Here is a 5,763-nt window from a genome sequence, read left to right on the forward strand (position 1 = left end):
TCAATAATTACATGAAACAAAACTAGTGAACCTGTCTAATTTGTAGAACCGTAAAACTGCCTTTAAATTCTCTGCCTAACTGCCTTTAAATTATCTGCCTGCCTGCCTGTCTGTCTGTCTGCCTGCCTGCCTGTATCTCTCTCCCTCTCTCTCTTCATTAAACATGACAAACGTCAGTAAACAGCTGGACAAGGCTTTGAAATCACGGATTTTGTGAGTTGTGTGTTTGTTTATTTTTTTAGAAAAAGTCGGACCAGTTGCGACGTAATGTTTTCAGCGGCGCTAATGTTGTGATTAATTTATCACCAAACAACGTCGGGGGATTGCACAAACACCGTCATTACCTGTTTGTCTGATGCTGCGGGTCAGAGAAGAAGTAGGCTGCAGCCGTTTGGCCGGGCGCGCAGCACTCCATGAGCACTGAGTGGAGGAGGGAGGGGCGCGTAGGGCTTGTGAGCGCCGCGGAGCATGTCGGGGCGAAATTCTCACAAGAACTCAAATAAATGCCCCGTCATATATCAAAACACATTTTGGGGGAATTGATGACAGAGAGAGTAATTTTTATTCTTGAATACTGATGAATGAAGAAAAAAATTCTCATCCAGGGCAAAAGGGCAGGTGCTTGAGCACCACTAGGGGTCTATCTGTGCACGTGCCTGCACCACACCCATGGCAACACCCTAGTTTACCAGAAATCATGTGATGCAGGAATGTGTGTGTGTGTTTGTGTGTGTGTGTGTGTGTGTGTGTGCATCACTGCAGACCTGTGTGTGTGTGCGTGTGTGTGTCTGTGTGTGCGTGTGTTTGCGTGTCTGTGTTTTTGTGTGTGTGCGTCACTGCAGACCTGAGAGATGAAAATCTGGCTTTATCTGGTATCTGTCTGTCTCCCTAGAGATACCTGCATTATGAAACAATTGAAGTAAACTCCGAGAACCGAGTCAAAGTTCATCAAGAAAGTTTATCAAGGAAGTTGCTGCACATACTCAAAATCCTTTTGTTCATTTAAATTGCACAATAATAATTTGTATTAATCACTGATATATCATAGATGGTCAGACAGAATGCGTTAGCTTGAGTTTAGACTATGTCTGAGTTGGTCTACTACATACTGTTTGGCAGAGAATCTACCCCTTACTGTGTCACACAGTTGTATTGCAGAAGTTGTTTACAATGTGGTTGTATTGTAAATGTCAAACCAGTGTAACCGGCCATAGTATACCCCCAGTCCGGACTATATCTGGGGTTAAAGGGGCCTAGGATAGATTATACCCCAGATATAAATTGGCCTAGGCAAATTCATACCCCTCAGGCCAGATTATACCCCCATGATATCAGTAGTGTTGACACAAGAATTACTTAATTTTTCAACATTTTATTGGGGGTTCAGCTTTGTCAGGTAAGTTAAATGAGAAAGCTAACTGACTTAAATCTTAAAACTCTAAAACATAGAATTGTATTACTTCAAACAGAAAAACAGAAAAAACATTAGATTTCCATAAAGATCAAAGATTACTACGTCCTGAAACTTCAACTTCTAAGACTAGCAAGTCCTTGCTACAATATAAATGTTCAAAGTTAAACACTGATAACAACATCAAAACATCCACAAAGATCAAAGATTACTACAACACTTCTCAGTAGTGTTACACATTAAAAATAAAAGCACATACCCAAAACATAATGCAATTGTAACATATATAATAAAAGTCATAACGTCCTGAAACTTCAACTTCTAAGACTAGCCCTCGCTACAATATAAATGTTCAAAGTTAAACACTGATAACATCAAAATGATCATGCTTGTTTTCAAGATAAAGTGCATGTTCTGTTGATGACTGCAGATTGAAGCTTGCGGGATAGGTCAACCAATCCATGGAGTCACCGACTTTTGTGTGGGTGACGATGTCGCAACTCAACAGATTCGTGGGGGCCATGATCTCTGCCTCAGTTGCCTATTTTCTGTCAAGTTATAATAAAAGAGTGTCCAGATATCTATTCTTTCCAGAGTCCAGAGTGCTTGAACTTCAGCCATCATCTAACGTTTGTTAGGACATCTCTTGCATGTCTGGGCATCTCAGGGAGTGGAGGAGGGATACAGAACCGGGCAACATTCAACCAATGATATTAAGATTATTTAGGCTGGTGTAAAATAGCCTAGGCCATACTATACTATGTATAGTTTGGCCTAGGACAGTTTATCCCCGGGGTATACTCTGGCCTGGGCCAAAGTATACCCAAGTTTAATCTGGGCGAGGGTTAATTTGGCCTTTTACACCGGAACACAGTTGTTGGACGTCACATTAGGCACTGTGTTCTGTATGGCAACTTTGCCAAGTTATTGATTATACCAGTTGCACTTATGGGAATGGACTAGAATGGGCATACCTGTGCTAATGCATCTCACCTGGGCTTACCTGGGCTTATGCATCTCACCTGGGCTTACCTGGGCTTATGTATCTCACCTGCTTAGTTTGTCTCACCCGTGTTAATATGGCAATTGCACACTGAGGTGATAGAGATTCAAGTCTGTACGGAACTACACACAGAAATGAAACAAATATATACGAACAGTCTTAAATGTGTTAATAAATCAACAGTATAATGCAATCTAATACATGAATTCAAGATTTCCCCTGTTATTGTCAGTAGATGGAGCCAAATACCTCTTTGGGATATCCCCAGTTCAAAGTGTCACGTGTTGTTGACTGTCCAGCTGTTCTACATCTGACTCGTGACTGGGGTATTTTAACCGGAGCCAGCTCTTACCTCTGTGCTCAGTCTAGCTGACTGACGATGAGCTCTTCTGAAGTACAAGGGTAACCCCGATGCAAGGCTGCACTAACCTAAGGGAAACCCCATCGCCAATGGAAAACACACAACATGGACTACTCACACACCTGCACACATCTGTATAGAAAACACACATCATGGACTACTCACACACCTGCACACACCTGTATGGACTCACAGATATCTCTGTTAATTGACCAAGTGCTTAACTTAGTTAGAATTTTATTGAGACGTACCCTTCCTTTCTTAAATGTCATTAAAACTTTTATCCAAAACACATCATCAGCACATCATCTTCCACTGCTGTGGTCTGGGGAGAACTTGTTTCTGCTGTGTCACCATCCGCACCAGCAAAGCCCGAGGGAACACAGCTCCTTATACAAAGTCAGCCAATCTAATGCTAAATGCTACAGCGCTAACTCCTGCAGTCAGGGTTTACAGATACACCATCTTATCACACCTCATACCACAGTGTGTGAGTGCGTTACATAGACAAACACACTCAAACTGAAAACCTTTTCCTGACTGAAAATGTGATAATTAACATATTATTCACATGAGTCAAGATTACAAGCCCTTCTGCACTTTACTCCCACTTAGTGACTCAATTCTGAACTGCAGCAGCATTTAGGCCTCTAAATCCACCCTGAAAGCAACAGTAACTTTCAACGTTTTTTCAGGTATGTTTTATAGTACAAATTATGTTTGTATCACCCTCAAATGTCACATGGCTATTTGAAGGACAGATAAACACACATATCATCCTCCCCAGGCTAATAGCCCAGGCTATGTACAGTGTTGGTAAGGGTAACTCTGAGAAAATGTAAGAATAGCTTTGCTCCTACAAACAACTTTCAGTCAGGGTTGAATGTGATGTTGTAGAAAATACATTTACTTGAGTTGCCAATGTTTGTATTTGATAAGTTTTTGCCCAAACCCCTTTCATACTTTGCACTTTTAAATTAAATACAAAACCAAAAATGTTAATTTACTGCTCTGATTTTTCATTGCTTTATTTTGATATTCAAATTTATATTCTGTCACAGAAAATACATCAAGCCAAAGAAATAGCTCATCCATAAGCCTTCACAATGTTTCTTTTTCTTTCCCCTCTATAGTACTCATGAAACAGAGAACAGAGATTCTATATTACTCTTGTAACAGAGAACAGAAATTCTATATTGTTTTTGTAACAGAGAACAGAGATTCTATATGGTTGCATATCCTATGCTTGAATACATTCTTGTTTTATAGATATGTTGTTGTCTCTCTGATATGCAACACACTTCCTGTTATCACAGCAATAGAGGGCAACGTTCTTGTTGATTTTCTCAAATGTGCTTGACAGAAGCCTGTTGTTCACACTATACTTCCATATTGATGTGTATACAAATGCCTTGGGCCCACTGTGATTCTTGATCGTGTTCAGAGCCCTCAGGATGTTATTACAGCTAGTATCAACTGGGCATGTCCTATTATACCCACTCTGGTCTGGCAGTAACTATCTCCTCTCCCTCATACCCAATCTGATTCAGGCCTGTTTTAACACTTTCCACTGGGTCACCACTGAGGAATGTAGTTGTTGTCAAATGAGTTGCAAAGTTATGGTTCAACGTTGATGGCTGCAGCATACTGATTTCCCCCCCATGCCATACCTGGCAGAAAAAAAAAGATATCTGCACAGTCTTGTTGCATCGTATTTATTTTATTGGTGATAGTTGTTTGTTTGTCTGTATACAACCGCCAGTTTTAAAGCAGGGTGAGTGTTATAACACCATACAACAGCCTGACAATAAAATATGGGCATTTTGGAAGCTGGTGCCCCAGAAAGTGTGGGATGATGTCATGCAACAGAAATTATATTTTTTTGCTGACTTTTGAAGCATCTTTGTGCATCATGTCTTTTACATCTTTCATGTAATAACAAGAAGCCCTAAATAGGACAACTAATTATTATTATTATTATTATTAGTTGAAGTAGTAGTAGTAGTAATTTGAGTAGTTGTTGAGATGTGAGTTGAGATGAAGGGACATCTTGGGGGGCTGCTAACTCTGCTCCAAACACTGTGCACTGCTGGGCCCAAACCCCTTCACAACAGCCTGCTGTAAGACCCCAGTGACAGAGTAGAGCTGTGAGTGAGTGCCCTGCTGTGAGTGAATGAGTGAGTGAGTGAGTGAGTGCCCTGCTGTGAGTGAGTGAGTGAGTGAGTGAATGAGTGAGTGAGTGAGTGAGTGAGTGAGTGAGTGAGTGAGTGAGTGAGTGCACATGTTAGAGTGAGTGAGTGAGTGCACATGATAGAGTGAGTGAGTGAGTGAGTGAATGAGTGAGTGCCCTGCTGTGAGTGAGTGAGTGAGTGAGTGAGTGAGTGAGTGCACATGTTAGAGTGAGTGAGTGAGTGCACATGATAGAGTGAGTGAGTGAGTGAGTGAGTGAATGAGTGAGTGCCCTGCTGTGAGTGAGTGAGTGAGTGAGTGAGTGAGTGAGTGAGTGAGTGTTTGGCGTCAGGTGTGTCACAGCTGCAGTACCTGCCACTGTGTTCATCTCTGTGTGCTCACCTGTGCAGTCAGTATTGTTTAACATGCCTCTGATCACCTGAGCAGTCAGTAGTGTTTAACCCTCCTATTATGTTTGGGGTCAATTTGACCCCATTCAATGTTTAACGTCTCTAAATAAATGTTTGACATAATTTTTTTTGCTTCATATTTAATGACTTTTTCTAATTTAATGGGGACAACTGGGTAAAGACAAAATTAACATGATGATATGTTTTCAATGTCCTGTACACATACTTTACGCATAGGTGTTGTTTGGGGTCAATTTGACCCCAGGCTGTTTTAATTGTATAAAATATACAAGAAATATCAACTTTTTTCATCACATTGTTACTTTTCTTGATAAAAGAAATAGTTTTTTACTCCATATGTTATAGATAGCAACAATATGTACTTAGAAATAATATGAAGCCATAAAAA

This window comes from Clupea harengus, chromosome 9 (assembly GCF_900700415.2).
Source record: "Clupea harengus chromosome 9, Ch_v2.0.2, whole genome shotgun sequence".
Taxonomy (NCBI): Eukaryota; Metazoa; Chordata; class Actinopteri; order Clupeiformes; family Clupeidae; genus Clupea; species Clupea harengus.